Source organism: Lepidochelys olivacea (genome assembly GCF_965140295.1).
Source record: "Lepidochelys olivacea isolate rLepOli2 genome assembly, chromosome: 14".
Classification (NCBI taxonomy): Eukaryota; Metazoa; Chordata; order Testudines; family Cheloniidae; genus Lepidochelys; species Lepidochelys olivacea.
In genome coordinates, this window is record NC_140424.1 from 9,818,163 (window position 1) to 9,840,975 (window position 22,813).

At 43.6% G+C, this 22,813-nt stretch overlaps 1 protein-coding gene across 4 annotated transcripts in view; it reads right to left on the reverse strand.

The window, feature by feature from the left end:
- RAB11FIP4 (RAB11 family interacting protein 4) overlaps window positions 1-22,813 on the reverse strand; it is a 196,731-nt gene that overhangs the window by 35,388 nt on the left and 138,530 nt on the right. Inside the window, exon 1 of one of the 4 annotated variants that reach the window (XM_084648386.1) lies at window positions 671-808. The exons of the other annotated variants lie outside the window; for them this stretch is intronic. The gene's annotated coding sequence lies outside the window, so the exon portion shown is untranslated. Of the gene's footprint in view, window positions 1-670; window positions 809-22,813 lie in introns of those variants that run through there. 4 annotated transcript variants of the gene reach the window in all.

Genomic DNA, 22,813 nt, shown 5'->3' on the forward strand with positions numbered 1-22,813 from the left:
CACTGCAAAAATAGCAAGAGTAAGTGACCCTGTGTAGACCAAAGTAAAGATCTGTAGAAATTACATAATCTGCTTCCAGGCTGCAACATGGTCATCGGTGTATTTATCACTAGACACACAGCAGTAAACTGACCAGTTCCGACAGAGCTCAAGCCCCTCTCGAATTCCGCTTGCAAGCCCCCGACGCCTGACACTGGGGCCTCGGAAGAACAGGTAAGTGCCCTCCCCTCTGCCCCCACCCCCAGAATCGCGGACGAAATGGAGCAAGCTCCTCTCCAACCCCTCGGGGAAGGGCTGCCAGCCTGGCAAGCAGCGAAGGGAACGGAGGGAAACAAGAGGAGGCAGGTGAATGAAAGCCCAGCTCCTGCTCTCTCAGGGCCGTGGGGAACCAGCCCAAGCCTCTCCCTTCTCTCTGATCAATTGGGGGAAGTTGCGGAACAGCGAAGCTCGGCTTAGGCAGCCTTACCCAGGAGCAGATACCCCCGACTCCAGGCCCAGGGAGAGACACAGCCCTCCGCTTGTTACTCTCCAAACTTCCGCCTTGGGGGTCACTCCGGAGGGAGGTGGCTGCAGCAACCTTCCCTCTCTCGGGTCCCTTTCTTCTTTTCCACCCTGTCGCTCTCTCTGCCTCTCCCTGAGCCTCTGTCTTGCCTCTCTCCCCCTGGCTTACCTGGCGGAAAGGAGGGATTCTCCCCCCACTTCCAGCCCGGCGGAAGGGGGCAGGGAGAAGCAGCCGGCGCCCGGAAAGCCGCAGCGAGCTGGGAACACCCGCTCCGCGGCAGCACCCGCGCGTCTCCCCTCTCCCCACCTTAGGCAACAGTGAGTAGCGCGAAAGCCACGCCCCCGCTGGCGGTTGCTAGGAGAGCCGGGGTTTCATTGTATCCGCTCGGTATCAGTGCCGTGACATCACAATGCTGGGCGTATGAAGATTCCAAAGAGGAGGGGCTGGGGAGGTCATTCACGGCTCAAACTCAAGGCAACAGTTCGGAGGCCGGGGGCTGCTCCCAGGCTGGGCAGGGCGAGGCCGGGGGGCGTTTTCAATCCAGCATCAAGGGAGATTTGAAACACTCAGCAAAAACCCCCTTGCCGGAACCACAGTAAATTAATCCCAGATGGGGCATCTCGCACAGTGTGAGTTAGCCTGAGAACAGGTCTGTGTGTGGGCGTCTCCCACCCGCTTAGTGAGATACCAAACAGGCTTTTGTGGTAGGGTGACCAGATGTCCCGCTTTTTGGGTCTTTTTCTTATATAGGCTATTACCCCCCCACACACACCCCTGTCCCGATTTTTCACAGTTGCTGTCTGGTCATCCTATTTTGTGGGGAGTGTTTGGGTCAGCCTTGCAAAGCCGGCAGGACAAGTTACTAAACCAGGTGTCAAATTCATTCAGCCTCCCTGACCTTGGTGAAGGGATTCATTTGTTAATGGGCCATCATCATTCAGGTTCGGAGTGCAGGGACCAAACAAACCAACCTTACCCCACACACTTTCATTATCTATGTTCCTAAATCTCACAAGTTGAGAGGGAAATGCTTTCCTATCGAGACTACATTTTAGACAGTTTTTGTAGTCTACCACTCTTATGAAAGGACAACGAGGAGTCTGGTGGCACCTTAAAGACTAACAGATTTATTTGGGCATAAGCTTTTGTGGGTAAAACCCCCCACTTCTTCAGGTGCACCTTATGAAAGGACCACTTTTTACAATTTGTTTTGATGAAACTTTCAAAAACTCCCTTGTAATTTCTATTTGTAAATCTCCATTGGTGCCTCTCACTTGATCCGAAAATATTTTAAATACAAATGTTAAAATGTGGAGCTGCTTTGGGTTCCTGAGAATCTAAGTTTGGCTTTAAAAATAAAATTAAAAAGCCTGGATCTCACATGCATTAGTGTGGACAGTGGCAAGCACTGGAATTTCCTTTGCTCTGAGGCACAGGTGAAAGATCTTAGACCACTGTGCAATGGAGCAAGTGCTGGATGGCTACTGACACCCCACAGCATGGTACAGTGGCTTAGCCAGCCAAATCAGGCTACAGGCCACACTGTAATTGCCAAAGACAATGATACCTGCTTCCTTCTTTTAGTAGAAGCCATTGCCTTTTCAGAAATCTCTTTTCCATTTTTTTACCCTGGTTCCTGATTGTATTCATTTATTTATGCTCCCAAACAAATCACAGAACACCACTGTATTCAGAAGCAGCCCGTTACCAGCAGGAGAGTGAGTTTGTGTGTGTGTGTGTGTGGGGGGGGGGGGGGGGGGGTGGAGGGTGAGAAAACCTGGATTTGTGCTGGAAATGGCCCAACTTGATGATCACTTTAGATAAGCTATTACCAGCAGGACAGTGGGGTGGGAGGAGGTATTGTTTCATGATCTCTGTGTGTATATAATGTCTGCTGCAGTTTCCACGGTATGCATCCGATGAAGTGAGCTGTAGCTCACGAAAGCTCATGCTCAAATAAATTGGTTAGTCTCTAAGGTGCCACAAGTACTCCTTTTCTTTTTACAATATGTGCTAACTACGTATGCTAAACAATCTGTTCCATCTTGCATTTTGCTGTGACCTGGGATTTCCAGATCTGAAGAAGAGCTCTGTGTGGCTCAAAAGCTTGTCTACCTCACCAGCAGAAGTTGGTCCAATAAAAGATATTAACTCACCCATCTTGTCTCACAAATCAAAAGAAATATGCTTAGGACACTTAGCGTATTGTGTTCTTCCATTTGTTAGTCTCTAAGGTGCCACAAGTACTCCCTTTCTTTTTGCGAATACAGACTAACACAGCTGCTACTCTGAAACCTTCCATTTCATTGTAAGTAATGTGAGCAGCAGGAGAAAAGCAAAAAATACAAAAAGGGATCAAAACATTACAGAAGTTGTAACCTTGAGTTCACTTTAGTTTTCTGAAGTTGTGCAACTTCCTTTTTCACAATGTCTCACCACAGTTGTATGCTAGCAAATTATGGGCCAAAATCAAGAAATGAAAACAAAAACATTAAAAAAAAATCTGTTTCTGTGAGTTTGCATTGGATGACTCAAGCCCAGACAAATAGCAGCAACTGATCACCCTCTGTAAAATTCCAGTCATCAGACCAAATTCTGTCCTTAGACACATACCACACTGAAGTGTATCATATGGCAGAATGTGGCCCAAAGGAAGTTGAAAAGAGCAATAACAATTAAGAAAAGGAGTACTAGTGGCACCTTAGAGACTAACCAATTTAATCTAAGGTGCCACTAGTACTCCTTTTCTTTTTGCAAATACTCTGAATACGGCTGCTACTCTGAAACCAATAATAATTAAGGAGTTGAACAAGAAAAGACTGATCCAGTACACAATTATTTCTCCTGTAAGCTGCCACATTCTGAAACCTGCTGTCAGCCCCCACCCCACCTGCCCCCCAGTTAACTGAGGCCATTTTAAAACAATTGTGAAGTCTTGCTGATATTACCACTGAAAGAGCCACTACTGAATTTTTAACTCTAGTTCTTAGCTATACACCCCAATTAAGCAAAGCATTAAATGCTTTAGATTTACATGCTAAAGTCCCTATAGTGACACCTAGAAGCCCAACCAAGATCTGGACTCCATTGTGCTAGTCACTGGACCCACACTATAAGAGGCTGTAAACCCTTTGGGGCCCAGACAGTCTATGCAGAGGAGACAGAAAAAGGGTGGGAGTGAAACAGAAGTACAGAAAAGGGAACTGACTTGCCCGAGGTCACACAGCAGATTCATGCTAGCGGCAGGAATACAACCCACGTCTACAGAGTCCAGTCCAGTGCCCAGTTCACTAGATGTATTGAATCAAGGCCATAGGGAATTCTGAAAGATTTCAAGGATTCACATAGTGGAGGGTTCTGGTTCAGGGAATCATGCAGGGAATTCTGGTTATTCAGAAATTTCTCTCTTTCCTCTCATACTTCACCATCTTTTCCAGTTTTTTGTTGTTGTTTATTTCTAAATTCATATATGTTTTACCCAACCCATGACATCCTTTCTATTGGCTTTTTTTCCCCTCAGTCCATCAAAGCTTTCTAAGCCTCATTGAGGGAAAAGAATGAATGGAAACCCAAAACTTCTGAGAGCTCTTAACACACTACAACTGGAGTTTAGAATGGAGTATATCACTGAAGCTGGACTATACTGATGTCTGTTTGCCATGTAAATCCATTCACTGTCTTAAAGTTGCATGCTACAGATGCTGCCTGAATCTGTTCTCGTTTTCATAATAGAAGATGACTCTTTTATAAATTAAAAATTATTCTAATTCAAAAGAAAGAAAGAAAATTAAGAAATTAATTAGCCTCAACCCTTTTGTGCAAAGCCTAAAGCAATTAACAGAACTAGCTTCTGAAACTGTTTAATCGGTTTAACAAAAGACTGAAAATACTTCCTTTTCTGATGAGGGATGGGAGACATTGCTTCAGATCTAATCTGAGGTTTAATTTAATGAAGGGATTTTGCAAGAAAGAAACATGCACATCAAGCCAATATACACTACTGTTCACATACATACAACTAAGCTACCTATTAGGCCCCACTCCTGCACTAAGAACTCCATGCTCAGATCCTTGCGTTCACAGTGAGCCCTCCAGGGTATGTCTAACACTGCAGCTGGGAGCAAGTCTCCCAGCACAGATTAACAGACTCAAAATAGCAATGTGTGGCTGGTGCTCAGGCTTTCAAGACCACCTGACCCCTACGCTTGAGAGCCCAAGCTCCAGAGCCGGAACATCCACAGTGCAGATCTGCAGAACATAGCCTTTTTCCTTAGAGTGGCATTTCAACACACATGGGCCTTATTCTGATCTCACACTGGTGCAACTCAATTGGCTTTGAGTAATGAAGTTACTCAGTTTTTAAGGTCTGGCTTGACAAAGCCCTGGCTGGGATGACTTAGTTGGTGTTGGTCCTGCTTTGAGCAGGGGGTTGGACTAGATGACCTCCTGAGGTCTCTTCCAACCCTAATCTTCTATTATTCTACGCTCAATGAACAATGGTGAAACTAAGAGCAGAAATTTGCCCACATACCTTTTTCCATTTGCTGAACTAAAATAATGGTGGAGCACTTTTTATGAAAGGTCTGGAAGGAGTTGACACTTTCATTCCTTATTAAACAGAAAACTTCTCGAACCTCTTTGCCTTACAGGGCTCAGTTTGAAAGAGATGATTGTATGTCATAGTCATTCCAGAATAAATAACAGTAATAAATAAGACAGCTACCTGCATAATACATTTTTTCATAGCTACCCCACAGATACAAGTAGGAAATGTCTTTGTTGTTATTATTGATTATACCCAGTATTACTTTAAGGTACACAGTGCAATGCATTTGTATATATTTGTAAAATGATTACTAGATGCAGATATATTCTTTAATAACTTGTGTTGACTGATGTGTACAAGTATTGTGTTGACTGATGTGTACAAGTAATAAATGTTTAACAGATGATAAGATAAAGCCAATTGAAAAGGATATTATTTTAAGATATGAAAGTTAAGACAATGTATACTAATGTTTAATATATGAATTCAATTTATTACGAAGTACGCTACCCAGGGCTGTGTAATGTATTACATAGCAATAATTAAGAATTTATAAATGTCTTGTTGATATAAAGTGTTACTGAACAAAATTCCTATAAAATATATGACTCTTAACCATTCACTGCGTGCTAAGGCATGCCTGTATGAAAACATTATTAAGCAATAAATATAACCACCAGATAGGCCCATCTCTCTCTCTTATTAAAGTTAATTCTGATTAAGCGTTGGTTGTTATGCTCTGTCTTTCCTCTCCACTGATATGAAAGTTCAGTTCCTTCATATTTCACAATTACATAAATATGTTAATATTTGTTAAATTTTTTTGGTTTGTGTTTTTTGTCCCTTATGGAGAGGAATGCAGCACAAACTGTACTGGATGAGCACTGCTGTCTTCTTCTGGAAGGAAGCAGAACTCCACAAGTGTGTGTCGTAGACACTTTATTGCTAACATCGAATAGCAAGATGGCAGCCATGCACCTGGGAGGGAGGGGTAAGGAGCACCCACTTGCATGGCCTGTGCAAAGCTGCCCAGAGTAGCAACACCTGCACTTGGGGAATGCAGGGGCTGCTACCAAATTGTTCTCTGCCTCTACTAGACAGGGAGTATCAGACCATGGCTCCAGCCCAGTTCCCTAATGTGTTGCTCCCCTAGAAAGAGGTTTCACAACTTAGTCTCCCATTGGTGCAACAGGGGAGGTCCAGGAGAATGCCTCCCAGTGCCCCTCCCTCCCCCCGCCCCTATGGGTGTTGTGTCTCCCTCAGTGCTGCCCCTTACAATGGCCTTACAGGCACAATGGACCTCTATCAGACTTTCTCCTTTAGCCCAAGAAGTAGGGGGTCTGTGTTTCTGGAGGATCTGACTTCTGTCCCTTGTCACTGTGAAGTTCCAAATGGCCATTGTATTTGTGCAGCTTATTGATGACCACGGGGTCTCAGATAGGCGCAGATTTGGAGCAATACATTGCAAGCTGCATGGTACCAAAATAGCTCGCTCATAGGTCCTTACGTTTACTTATATTGACAAGTGATTGAATAGTTCCCAGGAGTGAAATCCCATGCATGAAAATGGGCAGTTACCAACTCTTTGGCACTCAGGTAACATCCTGACAAAGTGGCACAGTTAAAAGCTCCTGAATCAAAATAGCATTGATGCTCAAAAGTACAGTGCTATTTTATTCTTATCTAGTTACCGACATGGTCCTCACCCCCCTAATATCTGAGTGTCGGGGGCAGTCTACCCTTCTGCAGAGGGTTGGTATGTAATAAGCCAAGCAGGATGTCCAGATTAGCACACTATTGACTTATCCTATAGCACACGAGGAGGTTGTGTGTATGCACGCACATGCATGTGCATACAGACTTTTAGCATCACGTGCTTTGTAGTGTCATAAATTGAATCACCTCGTTTCTGGTTTTTCAAAAAGCTGTACAATGACAAAGAATGCCTGTGCTGTGCCCAGCTGTAAGGCACCCTCCTCTCTAAAAACACTGCCAACAGCAATAGGTCAGCCTCCCTCTTCGCTCTGTTTGGGTCCTTTTCTAAATTCAGCCCACCAAACGTGCTGCATTCAAAGTGCTGTGTACTTTGAATCCTGTCCAGTACCTATTGTGAGTTGAGCAGAGGAGCCAAGGTTAATTTATGATGATGCCATTTGTCTTGCTGTTCATACACACTGGTCTCTTGGAGCAGCCTGCAGTGGTTTGCATTACTCAGCACTTCATAAACCCTGGTGCAGACATTGTGCTAGAGTCTCACCCTACCCTGGGTGGGGGTCATGATCCTGGGGGTATTCCTGCAACGGCAGGATTTTAGCACTGTTTGGGTGGGCTATTTCACACCATGCCTAGGAGGTGGGCAAATATCATTATCCTTACACTACAGAAAAGAAAACTGAAGCACATCCTGGGAGGTTTTCAGCGCCTTCACTCTTCTTGACTTTGATAGGAGTGGAAAGCCCCCAGTACCTCATAGGACGTGCTCAGCAGAGTCCTGAGAAATTAAAGGGCAAAACTTTCAAATTTGGGTGCTTAGAATGATGCAGCTAAATCTAAACGTAGGGGCCTAAATTACACCTGGCTTCACATTTGGAGGCATTGACCAATTTCATCTCCCATTGACTTCCAAATCTCTTGCCTGGTAAATATTTCACAGAATAAGGCTGTTGAAAGGTTCACTGTATGATGCCTTGCAGATCTCATACAAAGCCCTGCAACTGCTTTTCTAACCTCTTGACTTAAGGCTGGCGCCTCCTTCCCTATCACCCCCTGAACAGAGCCCTATACTGGAGTCAGAAGGAGAATTGTTTCTCTCAAGTCCACCAGCCTTTCACTTGCAGGCTAGTCATGATAATGACAAGAAACTGGAGCTGAAACATGAGGAGCAGAACCTAATTAATAATGAAGATAATGAGATCATCAGATTGTATAGGCCAAAGACATATCTTAATTATCTCCTGAAAACTGGCAACTCCATTCATGATTCAAGCGCCTTTAATCAATCTCTCTCTGCCTGAATATGTGTGATTACTTAGCACACATACTTATGTAACAATATCTTTTTGTTTTTAATTTCTCTAACTTCTCTTCAAATCACTAATGCAGATAACTGCCCTGCTTAAAAGAGCATGTAATGTTCCAGACCACTAATTACAGTTGCCCTGAATTCTGATCTCATTTCCACCCATGTAAATCAGGAGCTACTCCTCTGAAGCAAATGGAATTTGATGGGTGTAAATTATTATTGTTATTAAAGTTCTGTATGGTTGTGCCTAAGAACCAGTCGAGAGTGGGGCACCATTGCACTAGGCATTGTGCACACACAGAGTAATGGGTGGTCCCTGCCCCAAAGAGCTTACAATCTAAATAGACAAGACAGACCCAGGGTGAAGGAAAGGGATGTAACGCAAGCAGAGTGAACAAGGGGATGGCAGTAAACACCATATTATTCCAAAAAATTTTGGGGTGGGGAGGTTAGTTAGGAAGGGACAAGCTAAATAGAAAGCAAAATGAAGAGCAAGAGGACGTTGAAGGGAAGGGGTGAGGGGGACAGAGCAGGGGAGAAGAGGGTAAGTGGGTTAGGTGAGGATTGAAGAGACTCTGAGGAAGGGCTTTCTAAGGACCAGCATGGTCACTGGCACAGGCTTTGCTGATGGGTGGGGGGGCGGTTATGTTTGTGGTCTCTCACCTCTTGTGACAGTGAGTTCCACAGCCTCTCATTTCTTTCATAAGCCTCCTCCAATTTCATCGCTCTGATGAAACACAGATGTTAGGTCATGGTCAAAAAGGAAGAGTGGGTCTCTATGGCCTAGATCTTCACAAGTATCTAGGTGCCTAACTCCCATTGATTTCTTTGGGAGTTAGGTGCCTAAATACCTTTGAAGAGCCGGGCCTAAGGATCTGATCCAGTGTGTAGTGCAGACAATGGAAAGTCTCCTATTGATTTCAACGGGCTTGGGCTCACATGGTAAGACAGCTAGGGCCATTCCCCTGGAAGGCTTTGAATATGGAGGACAGGGATCTGGAAGTGGACTTTGTATTCCTTGGTGAGTCAATGTGTAGGGGGGAGCACTGGTGTGGTGGCTAAGCAGACATGCTGCAGCATTTTGTACCAGATGGAGCTTTTTCAGACATTTCTGCAGTTCTCTCCCCTCCCCTCCACCTCTTTGCATCTCCCAGGACAAGTTGAGGAGTTTGGCTCTGAAATCCAGTGAGCAGCAGTATCATCAAACACGGAAATGTCTCCCGTGGAATGCTGATTCTGTTAAAAAAAAAAAAAACAGACCCAAGCATCTGCAAACAGACTTATTTTAGCAGCCGATGTTCCAATTTAGTTTTTTACCCCATGGGGGCCTAGTCTCCCTTCAATTCCCATCACCATGAATAAGAGCAGAGTGCTTGCTTGCATACTGTCCTTGGGAATAAAGCAGACAATGTGGCAAATCAATGAGTATGTACCAAATAAAGAGTTTTCGATAGACTTTCCCTGTAAAGGCAGCAGTAGTGGTGGGGGGAGAGGCATTAGTATCAGCTCCGCAAATCTGTACAAAAATTGGCCCAAACCATACTCTGTCCAGTTACATTTTAAAGCTATTTCAGGGAACTGAGTCCTAACATCTCTAGGGATTAAGGGGCTCACAACCTCTCTGCTGCCAGTAGGTTAAATTTTAGTTGCCTAATGAGACTGTATTTGGAGATTGTCTGTGTTCCTCTTCAGAAGCTTGGGCAGGCTGCGGTTGGGTCGAGGCATCAGTACAAATGATTGCAAAGGCCAGATTATGGAACGAAGACAGGCAGCCCCTTCTGACAAGCAGCTGATTTGTACTTTTCATTGCATCTGCAGACCTGGGTCACGAAGGCTTTTCATTTCAGTGTTTGAAGGGGGCCTCGTAATAGTGGCTGTCAGTCTGCAGCTAAAGAGCCTTTTGCAAAATCGTCATGAAAATTTACCAGCTCGGGCACAAAATCTATTTCATCCTCCATTTGCCAAGATGGTAAAGAACTGCCCAAAACAAAAGCAAACAAATGCTGTTTTACTTGTCCGTTGCGGGAAAAACAAAAAACCCCTCAGACAAACAAACAAAAATACATGCCCCATGTGAACAGGCCAGCAGGATTTTGCAAGGCTGGACTGGAGTATAATTGGGAGGGGGCGGGCGTTTAAAAGAAAGAGATCTGATTCTACAGGACTTTTTAAAAAGCAATTGTCTTCTTTGTACACTACAGAGCCATACTGTGCCTGGGCCTTGTGTGGGTGTGGCAAGGGGAAGGATACAAAGAGCCACGCTTCACTTGTGCCGACCTCCACCAGGACTAGATAAGACTCGGAACACTCTGCTCTCCTGAGCACTGTCACTCCAGGAGCTCCACCCCAACGGGAGCCAGGAGGAGGTGGAGCCATGTGTAATTCACCTGCATCAGCTGGTGAGCTGACCAGATGCACCTTTGTGCAGCTTGGTGCAGTGTGTGCACTTTCCTTGCATGCTGAGGCGCTCCTGGAATAACCACGTCCCATGATGCCATTTGGGACTCAAGGCGGTAATCCTTAAAGAGGCAAAACCACCACTAACTTCAAAGAGAGCTTTGTCAGCCTATGGCACATGGGCTCAGGCCTTTGTTGGAAGTTACGCGTTTCTGTATGCATTTTTGCTGATGCAACACAAACACACAAGATGAACCCAGGGTGGAAACCTAGCTCTGACCCTGAAGCTGGGAACGGGGGGGTTGTGTTTGGGGAGCAGAAGTTGCAACTGTACATCTCAGTGGAGGAGGCAAAGCTGCACTGGTTAGACAAGAGATGGAAGCGTAGCTAAGAGTGGTCACACCCACATCCTGCTTTGTGTCTGGCAGCGTTTACCAGCTCTGCTGGACTGTTCGTCCTTCCTGGCAATCGACATGGTAATCTGAATTAGGGGAGATTTCACGGCTATCACGGAGCCCGTTGAAGGCAGTGCATCTGGGCTGTCCCGCCCCAGTGAGCGCTGTCAGGCAAGGTGCGTGAGGGCCATAGAGAAGAGGCAGAGACAAAAGTCAGCCTCAGATCTGGTGGTCCCATTGTTTCTCGGGGGACAGGGTCATTATAGGGACAAGCTATTATAAGGGAGCACTCACGCGGAGTAATTCACTTTTTGTTTTAAATCAGAGATGACATGACAATGAAACATGCGCTGAGGGCCACCTGCAAGAGACAACCCCCATCTTCAAGGACCACTTTAAGCAACCCCAAGACTTCCAGTACAATTTAATTGGAGACAACATACCAGATCCACCCAAACTGGCACAGGGACTTGCAGAAGCCAATGTGTACCTGGGGTGATATTCTAAGAGGGGCAAAGTACAGAGGTTGCAGTTGAGGGGGAGGGAGAGCTAAGCCGGCTTTAAGATACCTTTGCACCTTCCCCATGGTGAGCTGCTCTAGGGGCTGCAGAGACCTCTGGCATAACTCAAGCTGCAGGGCTGTGTAAGTTACAGTGGATCCCCCTAGGCTGCCCTGTGGGCCACAGCACTGCTGCCCTGCCACACCACGTATGCCAGGACTTTCTAAGGGGATCCTTTATGGCTCTCTTCTGCAGTGCCTCCTGGCTGGAAATGAGGCTGTTGGAGCTTTTACCAACCATAAAGGGGCCAGAGGGGGGTGAGCCTGGAGTATATATGGTCCTATTTCTAAAGGGCACTTGGTTTTGCTGGTCCCTTGAGTGGTTCACTTAAGCCAGGTTGTGTTATTCTGTAGGTTTCTAAATTTCACTTGAACCATAAAGAAGAATTGCCAATTGTAGAATGTATCACATGGAAAGTTCAATGCCAAGTGTATCTCAATGACATGTTTATGTGTATATAAAATTTGCCCCAAGTTTGTACAACTGTGATATAAGCAATTAGTAATAGAAAGAAAAAAGGAAACAGAGGGCGAGGACAGGAATAATTGACTATCTGCTGACAAGTAATATAACAAACCATCAAACTGGCCAGAGGCCACAGAGTTCTACAGTCCACCAGGAGCTACAATCAATACGAGGGTAAGATGAGAAGAGCATGGGCCAAATTAATGCCTGGTGTTACTCAAAGTCATTGTATATCAGATGTATTAACTAGTCCCTACTGCATGAGGGCCTGATCCTATGAAGTGCTGAGGACCTTTGAGTCCGACTCAGCACACGATCAGGCCCTGAATTTGTACTCACTGGTTTCATGAAATGATGGTGATTGTTTGTGTTCCCTGTATATACAGAATTCTGTCTGGTATCAACAAAACTGAGGCTGCTGCTCTCCAGTGACAATGATTTGGTGAGCTTTGGTATTGTAAATATGGGGCAGGAGCATGGTGTGGTGGTCTGGAGATTTGGATCACCTAGTCTAAAGGGATTCTTTCTCCTTCTGATTGTACCATTATTTCACTGATGTCTTTGTATATTGCTTTGCTTCAGAGGGAGTGAGCCTGTACTACAGAAGCTGGGAGGGTTTTTTTAAATAGAGGAAAACAAATCTACAGAAGGATCTAAAGAAATACACATTCTCTGAAGGCCATATCTCCATAATGATGTTTTAGAATAGCACTAGGGGCCAGATCTTGGTGCTGCTGAGCCCCCTCAACTCCCATTGATGTCAGTGGGAATTGAGGACACTGCACCATGATGGAGGTACTTGGAACCTTGCAGGATTGAATCCTAAATTTCTTCCATTTGGGGGGACATTCTGCATTGCTTGCTCAACCAAAACCCATTGGAATCATTGCAGTTTTGGCTGCATAAGAAATGTGGAATTAGATGCTTGGTTAAGAATGCAGGAATTGGCTCCCTACCATATTTCCATGTGGATCTAGGGCTCTGAGACAGGCCAGGGGTTTTTATTTCAGGATTACTGCCAACATCAGGAATAATCCAGCTGTGCTGAAACAGCCCCTGTAAATACAAATAATTTTATGATCCTTTGCTGAGGCAGTAAAATCTAGCTTGAAATAAAATCATATATGTATTTTCTCCCCATTATGGCTGAGGATGGGGGCTAAATCCTGGGCACTGCCAAGCAATGCTGAAATCAGAGGGCCTTGCAGGTCCTCTGCACCTCTCAGGATCTGGCCCATTAAGTGTGTAACACACAAAACTCTTGGAGTTTACAAGACCATCTCGGGAAGTGAGGTTTCAGTTTTATTAATGCACTAAAAGCATCCATGGATCAAATGTGCAAGCCTCTTTTTAGGCCAGGAAAATGCCACCAGGGGACTCTAGGGACTCATCTTTTCAAATGTTGATTGATACTTCCTTGTCCATTTTAATAAGAGGCAGCAACAGAAAAAAAGTGTGCCATGTGGTCTCAATAAAGCAAAGAGTGTAGCAATCAATAACAGAAACAATCTGCACTTGCTTGCTTGTAGAATTTGCCTTTAGCAGAAGCAGCTATAAAACCAAACCACTTGAGACCTCCCTTCACTGCTTTGTTTCTCTTGGGACAATGAACCCACTGTACTCAAAGCTCATCTGTATATTTTATAATTTCCCCTCTGTTCAGACTGACACTTTGACCATAAAGCACATGATGATAATGATCAGATGGTTGATTCTGACTCTAGCATTTATTGTAACTGGACTGCCAATGGGTATTTTTTTATATGCAACATGGACATTATTTTGTCTCAAGCTCTATGATCTTTCATATATAATTTGTTCCCTATTAGCTGATTAAAATAGATATTAAAATACTTGTGACGAGAAATATTTTGAAACCAGAAAGCACCACACATCATGCACAATTCCAAATATACATCAGTACAGTAGTTATTTAAAATATTTCTGTGGAGGACACCCAAAAACTCTCTCCCCACCATAAAAACTTTATCCCCCTTTGTAAATTTTGAAGAAGGGTGTATTTTCCTCACCCCTGAGTATTTTTCTCAAATAGTACTTTTGTCAATATAGGGAGGTACCCATTGTATACTGTTAAATACTTGGTTTCTGATGGGCTACCGTGTACATACATTGCCTGATAGATGAAAGTGGAAACTGAATTTAGGTGGGGGCTTAAGGGAGCAAAAATATGAGTAGAGTCCCTTCATTCATCATTGCCTCCAGAAAACTGATCCATGTCCAAAACAAATTTCTCTCTTCTCTTCAGTTAAATCTCCATATATATCTCAGAAGCCTGGCAATATGTAATTCCAATAAATTAAATTATGCTGTACATCGAAGTTTTATTTCTGTGGAAAGTTGCAGCAAAGATGTAATAAAATGTACAATATGTTCCAAAGGAGGACAGGGTCTATGAGATTTTGGATCATCTAGAAAATGCATTTTCTTTTTTTTAAATCATCTTGATAAACAATATATATCCAGGAAGAGAAATGTAAAGCATCAAGTGCCTTAGTGTGTCTTTGATCAATGAACTTATACAACTGTTCACACCACATACCCTGTAAATTCAGACAGAACATACTGATGCTATTACCATCAACTATAGCATCTCTTTTGTACTCTCTAACTGTGTGTCCCTTACTTCTGAGGATGAAGGAAGGTTGGTGGGTAAAGCACAGGACAGGGACTTACTCTGATCTTGGGGAAGTCTCTTGATTGCCACGTGCCTCTGTTTCCCATCCCTAGAATAGTGATAATAGTATTTGCCTAGCCAAGAGGATTGTTGTGAGGATTAATTGAATGTTTGTGAGGTACAATGTTCACATGGCATGTTCAGGCATCTCTCTAAAAATGAACCACCACCAAACTATTAATATATGGAGAAAAAACCTATAGTGTCTGAATAGTGTCTGCTAGACATTTCATAATGATTTTCAGATTCACATCTATATAGTGGGATAATACTAAATAAGCATAGTTTAAAATTCATATATGTATAGTGTTATCATCAGGTACGCGAAGAGGATTCTAGCCTGACCTCTTCGAGATATACACAAAACCAAGCATTTACAAGCCAAGCATTCTGGATGGTTGTAATCCACAGCACATTCCCTTACCTCTGAGATTTAGTAGTTCCTAGAGCTGGGAGGCAGTATAGGTGTTTGTGCAGGGTGCATAAATGACAACAGATACAAATAAGGAGGGCCTGATCAAATAAATTTGAGAACCTCTGAACTAGATGATCATGATGGTCCCTTCTGGCCTTAATGTATAAGAGTCTATGGATTCTAAGCAGAGAATTTAGCACTTGAGTTTAAAATACGAGTTCTGTTTTATCTACATTTAGTGGGAGAATTTTTATCGTTATCAGTTTTTCAGCTTGTATGCAACCTTCTTACCGATGGGATTCTTAAAAAGCAAAACGAGGTCACCTCTTACTATATAATCTCCCACAAGGACTGTCTCAGCTCCTTGCATCCAATGCGTACGGAGGACTGCTTTTATATACTGTGTTCTCATTCCCTGTGGTGCAAGGTAAATACGGCAGTGCCAAGTCTATGATTCTTCTGTGCAGAAGGGTTTATTTTGCGCAAGAAAATGTGTCAAGTCAGACAAAACCAGAAAATGCCTTTAAAAGTCCTCCAAACCATTATACCAATCTGGGCCCTGTTGTGCTAGGCACTATACAGAGACTCAAAGACTGTCCCTCTCGCAGAGAGCCTGAAAAATAGGCAACAAAAATGATTAGGGGTCTAGAACATATGACTTATGAGGAGAGGCTGAGGGAGCTGGGATTGTTTAGCCTGCAGAAGAGAAGAATGAGGGGGGATTTGATAGCTGCTTTCAACTACCTGAAAGGGGGTTCCAAAGAGGATGGCTCTAGACTGTTCTCAATGGTAGCAGATGACAGAACGAGGAGTAATGGTCTCAAGTTGCAGTGGGGGAGGTTTAGATTGGATATTAGGAAAAACTTTTTCACTAAGAGGGTGGTGAAACACTGGAATGCGTTACCTAGGGAGGTGGTAGAATCTCCTTCCTTAGAGGTTTTTAAGGTCAGGCTTGACAAAGCCCTGGCTGGGATGATTTAACTGGGAATTGGTCCTGCTTTGAGCAGGGGGTTGGACTAGATGACCTTCTGGGGTCCCTTCCAACCCTGATATTCTATGATTCTATGATTCTATGATTTGATTTCTATCAGTAAATGCTGGTAAACATCAGTTTCACACAAACTGACCAAAAAATATCCATCAGGAATAATTAAAATGTACAGCTAGGCAAAGTAAGACAAATGCTGCCTGAGAACTTATTAGGATTTGATTTAAGGATATTTCCTTTGTACATTATTAACATGTGAAGTTGACAATTTGCGTTTTAATGGCTATAAAGCTTTAATTTTTTGAATCTCGATATCTACTGTCATTAAGTAATTATTGTCTGACCCCCCCCCTTTGATTTCCCACAACTGTGAATATTTAAATAGATAAACATCGGAAAAAGTGCTGAAAATAAACACCAATATTTCTGTTGCAATCATTAAAAAAAGAAAATCGAATTCCGTCAAGCCTGAAAATAGAAAAGACAAATAAAGAGTGGGAAGGAAACACCAGCACAGAGTGTCCCGGATCCTCAGAGGTATTTAATCACCTAACTCCTGTTGAAATCAAAGGGTAGTCAGGTGCATAAAGACCTTTAAGGATTAGGGCCAAAGAAACTTGTCCAAGGCCATACAGCAGGCCAGTGGCAACGCCCATAATCAGGTCTTGTGAGCCCTTGGCCAGTGCCTTAGTCACTAGACCATGCTGCCTTTTTACTAGGAAAAACGAAAATGAGCAAATGCCTTGCCAGAGAAAACCCTGCTAAATAAAACGCTGCTGCTTCTCTTAGGCCTCTCATTGAGAGCCCAAAGTGAGGCTTTTAGGGTTGCAGAGACAGCCCAGACACCCAAGGACGAACAAAGCCTTCCTATTAGTCCAGACCAGTTAGATCCCTTATAACACTGGGCCCCACACTCAGGTCTTGCTACCCCATCCCATTGCCAAAACACAAGATACAATAACTAGAAGAGAGGAAGAACCCATCCTACAGCTGGATGATTGCCCTGTCACAGAGATGAGATTCAGTACTTTATTACTGCTCGTTATGATGTGCTGACAACATGACTGGAGCTGCACAAGATACGAAAAGAGTCCCTGTCCCAAAGAGGTCATAATCTGAAAGACAGATGCTGAGAAGGCAAAACACACTATGAGACTTGAGACAGGGAGTTAATTTAAGATTTAATTTCTATGGGCCTGATTTAACCAGGCACAGAAGGGTGTTTTTAAATTTAAGCAGGTGCTTAAGTGACAATGGTTTTAAAGATAAGCATGTACTTATGTGCTTTGCTGAACTAGTGCCTATGGCCCAGATCCTCAAAGGTACTGATTTCAATGGGACTTAGACCCTAAATACCTTTGAGGATCTGTACCTATGTACCTAACTTGTTTCATACCCAGTGTAACATTAGAGTGGCGAGGGAGTTTGACATGAGGTAGTGCAGAATTAGTGACAGCACAGATGGGACCTTCCTCTTCCCTGCGGATGGTTCTTTTCCCCCCAGAATCACTTTTCTAAGCAGAGCAACATTTTAATATTTGCCCTGGGCAGGCCTAGCTCGAGACAGACCCTCCTCGGACACAAAGAACCCACCCTCCCAGACTAGCAGAAAGGAAAAGTAAAAACATTCCTGAGCATTGACTGCCTACGCACAATAACCTCAGTATCACAGCTGTCAATCAACAGAGCAAGTCAGTCACTTTCATGAGGAATGATTGATAGGAAGTGCCCATCAGCAAAATGCATTAGTTGCCTGTGACAATACAAGAAGTGATGGCAGTTTTAATATTGCAGCAGATTCTTCTAAAATGGGATGCTCTTCTGGGCTTCATCTCCTCATTGTAACATGCAAGAAGAGGCTAAGCGAGTCAAGTGGAGAGGTTTGCAATCAATCTGTGTCACACTCCAGGGGTTGTGGTGACCCTAAACTCCGCATGGGAATATCACTCTTAAGGAGGTAATTGTTTAACAACCAGATAAATGCACTGTCATCTGGATTTACATGTCACAATGGTGATATCCTGTGACCAGTGAGAAAAATCTAGGCTTTTCTATCTTGTAGATTTCCCAGTGCATAAATCTTGTATCCAGCGGCTAGTCCTATTTAGAAGTGGCAATTCAAAAATCGAGTATTATTAATCACTCACTTTGTATGCAACCTCTCAATGCTGCGTCCAAATTCTTGGTTTACTGATAAAGGTAAAAGTCTATTTTATCTGATGCTGGTGTATATCTGCAATAACTTCACTGGGTGTGATTCTGATCTCATGCTAGCTTTACACTGCTGTAAATCCATTGGCTTCAGTGTAGTTACTGCTGATTTACACTGGCTTAACCAAGAGGAGAATCTGACCCAGGATTTACTGACCGGAGCATTTAAGAGATTAGGAAGTCTAAGCTTCAGAAAAATTCTACAGTCATTTTCAAAGAATTGCCTGAAACATCTTTACAATTAAAGCAGAGATTGTCGCAAACCTCTCAAAAGTCCTGAACATTCAGTACTTGAGTCAGAAATTGTAACAGATGGACTTAGATGGTTCTTTAAAAAATATTAGCTATTAATAAGCATGGGTATTTGCAATGAGAAATCTAATATATTTTTAGTTAGCCATGTCTAAACAGAGGTTTTTGTCAAAATCTTCCCCTTGGATAAAAGGCGAATATATTCCAGTCATATTCACAATATCCTTCTAAATACCCACTCATGCAATTAAAAACTCCCTACCACCTCGTATTTCAGTTTCAGGATAAAAAAACATACGCATTAACCTTAAGCCTGATGCCTGCATGAAAAAATTGTCTGAAATACACTTAGCATTGATCCCTCTTGCTTTATGCCTCACCAGGTGTCCAGGATTTTGACTTACCTCCCCACTTCCTTTTAAACTTTCATTGGAGGAATGAAACAAAAGCCGTGTAGCTGATCTCGGGGAGCTCTCTGTCCAGCTAATGCTTTTGCAAAGGGCTGAATTAAACTGTTTAGGCATTCTGTAAGCCCATTAAAATATGCACCAGAGCCTCCTATGGTGACTTCAGATTACAGATTTCACTCTGAAGCATTTTTCTCATGCACATTGTTGGGATGGTAGAGAGCTGCACTCAGGAGTGCAGTTTTTCTGTCATAGCTAAGAAGTTTCACTTATAAATAAAAATCTTTGAAATCCAATGTGATGCTGGCAAACCAGGTGCCAGCTCACGTCAAGGCCCAGGGCCTCACTGAACACTGACAAATGCATAGCTGGAAACCAGCCTGGGTTACCTGTGGCTTAGTATAGTTACAATAAATATCTGAGTTGTAAGAATGTGTTTGGTGTCTGGACCTTATGACTAGTGTAGGACGCTGCATGTATTGATCTCAAGTATAACCTCTGTAGCCCATGGTATAAAGTTATACTGAGTGTTTGTATGAGTAAACCTCTATAATTGTGTAACTCACCAAAGAGGAAGAGAAGCACTAATTAAGAGAAAAAGCTTGTCCTGCACACAAGATGGCCCATTGATGGCAAATGAGGCATTGTGTATAGGGTTGCCAACTTTCTGATTGCAGAAAACCGAACACCCTTGCCCCGCCCCGCCCCCTGCCCCACCTCCCGCTCATTCCATCCCCCCTCCCTCAGATGCTTGCTCACCCCCACTCTCGCTCACTCGCTCATTTTCACTGGGCTGGGGCAGGGAGTTGGGGTGCGGGAGGGGGTGAGGGTTCTGGCTGGGCATGTGGGCTCTGGGGTGGGGCTGGGGATGAGGGATTTGGGGTGAATGAGGGGGCTCTGGGGTGGGGGGTGGAGCCAAGTTTATTATAGAAGCTTATATTACTTTTTTAAAGCTAAGACTATAACTTGCGTGTGAGTATATGTTTCCTGTTTTAACCTTCTAATTAACTCTCATTTCTTGTTTCAGTTAATAAATATTTAATTAGTTTATTACAGGATTGGCTACAGGCATTGTCCTTGGTTTCAGATCTAAGTACAAATGATGTGGGGTAAGTAACTGGTCCTTTGGGACTGGGACTAACCTGAATATTGTTGTGTTTTTTGTTGTAAAGTGACCATCTATCACATAGTTCAGCTTGCCTGGGTGGCAAGAGAGACTGGAGTGCCCAAGGGGACTGACTGTGACTCCACGGTAAGACTATTATAGTGTCTGAGGAGTTCAGATTGATTACTGGGTTGGTGAAATCTAATTATAGAACATACCACCAGTTTGGGGTCTCTGCCCTGAGACTGGCACTCACGGTCGTGAGCCGCTCCAGACAGCATGTCATCCAACAGCATACTTTATTAGTGGAACATGAGAAATTTTGCCACTGGGGTGTAAGTGCTCAGAGACTGATTTCCATGGCGCTCCAGCGTTACTAGGAGCATTTACTGATTCCCCCCCCAAAAGGTCCAAGAATAGCCTCTGTCAAGCAGTATAATGAGGATTCTTAATACAGTATCAGGGTTAATTATTATTTATTATTCAAAGCCTAGTCATGGACTAGGGCCCCACTGTGTTAGGTGCTGTACAAACACAGACCAAATAGACAGTCCCTGCCCCCAGGAGTTTACAATCTAAGACTACGGACCAGAATCTGATTTCATTAACACTGGCGTAAATCCAGAGTAATGCCATGGAGAACGGTGAGAACAGAACTTGGCCAAAAAGATTTAAACAAATGGGAAACTCGAACATCTTTAGTACAAATGATTCTTCTGAAGTAAATTTCCTGTGGTTAAACACGGGAACTATGCAGGGGTTAACTGCAGCACTGCATCAGGAGAGCTGGTTTGAGGGTTAGTCCTGTCGCAGGCATCAGGAATCAGAGAGACTGGACTGGAAGAATGGAAGCCATTATGCACAGCACAAAGAAAGAGAACGTGTTCTGTCTAAGGTTCAAACCCTGATTGAAAAGTTCCACGAGATCTTTAATGTCCATACAGCAGAACCCCATCAAACTGGTGCTACACTGACAATGGTGACAGGAAGGAGGAGATAGATAGACCTTAATGTTTCTACCACTGAAGGCTTGAGCTGACCATGCCAACCTTTGGACCTGTGGCTCCAAGGAATCCAAACAGTTCAAGCCTGCTGCTTCCGTCTATTGGGTCATCTCTTGCATGTATTCTTAATGATTCCAGTGGAATGTTGTGGTAAGTGTAAACCCCAGTAACTCTTCAATAAATGTCAGTTGATTACAGATGGGCCTGTTATCTGTATTTAATTGGCACTGGGCAGGATTTCGTATTTCTGCCGTTCATAGATTCCCTATGGTATGCTAGTTTCTATGTATCATGTAGGTTTCTTATTCTAAGAAAAGCCTGTTCTTTGACCCATACACTGACACAATTTCCCTCAATAAGAGTTGTAGGCAACAGCTGCAGGAACCTGCCAGAGCTTTGACAACACTGGATGTCAATTTTAAAAGCCCTGCAACACTCCCTGCATGATGAGGTTTTTTTGGCTAAGCAGCGTGATCTGGAAATCTTCATTTGTGGACTGATTTGTGGCTTTAAGGAGACAGTGTGGATTAGACCTGCAGAAGACACTGGCCTTGTGTAGACAAGGATTTAAGGTGTGATGTTAGCCTGTGTTGGGCAACTAACATGGTTTAACCAGGCACACTGCCTTTAAGAGGGGCTAAGCTGGTTAACCAGCTGTTTTTTCCATGTAAAGTGGAGCCAGTCTGGAAGTTGAACTCAGAACTAGGAAAAAGTCAGTCCTCAAGGTATCAGATCATAACAAGAGACAACAATGGGTAAAGATAGGCATTCAGTACTACTCACTATTCAGACCCTTAATGATTTTGTAGGAAAAACCAATGAAGAAAACTATTTTGTTTTTCACCACCAAGGTCATCTACAAGAAATTCTGGGAGACAGCAGGAGGTTTCTGCACTGCATGCTTAAGCCTCCATGCTCACAACACTTGATGATGTAAGGCTGGAACTTTGGCTGTATCGACAGAGACATACAAAGCTAGGTTACAGTTTTATAGCGATTCATTGACATTATTTACATTTTGACTTAGGAGGCACCAGCATTCAATGCTGTTGACAAAGGTACTAATGTAGGGCCAAAACGGGAGGAGGGTGGAGTCTGTGCCGTGATTTTGGACAAAGGCCAGGCCACTCAGCCCATTGAAGGATGAAGCATTAAAGCACATGTGCTTCAATACCTTGCTGAAGTAGGGATCTGCTGAATAGAGACGGACTTACATGTATGTTCAAGTGTTTTGCTGAATCGTGGCCTAAGAGTCTAGCTCCAGGGAGGAGAGAGTCATCAAGTTCTGTGATATAAGGTGACTGTAAGTGCTGACAAAGTTGCAAATATTTTAGATGTGTAGGAGATGAGCGCCTGCTGTAGGCTGGGTGTAAAAGCCTCCAGAGGAGCAGCTGTTACGTCACTTTGGCGAAATGGAGTGTAGGTCAAAATAAGACAAGGGATATCTGGAAGTAATGTTTGTCCAGTGTTGTGCCTGTGCACTGAACCGGAGATTATCTCAGTCTGCAAATACCAGCAGAGAAGGCAAAGCTACATTTCTACCAGGCTGTCAACAGGACTTTCTTAATCACTCCACAACACATTCTTAACTTCTCACCGAAGAAGCTCTTCTACACAAACAGCTGACCAAACTCATGGAATTGCACTTGACAGAAGTTGTGCACACTATAGTCAGGAACTGTGAGCCTTCGGGGGAGTTGTTTGTAGTCACTGAGGAAAATCTGGGGGAAGGGGGCAGGGATGCTTTCATGACAACTCACAGGTGCCAAATTTTAGAATAATACTTTGCACTTTAAAAGGGCCATCCAAAGCACTGTACAAACATCAACCAGTTTAACTTCACAACACC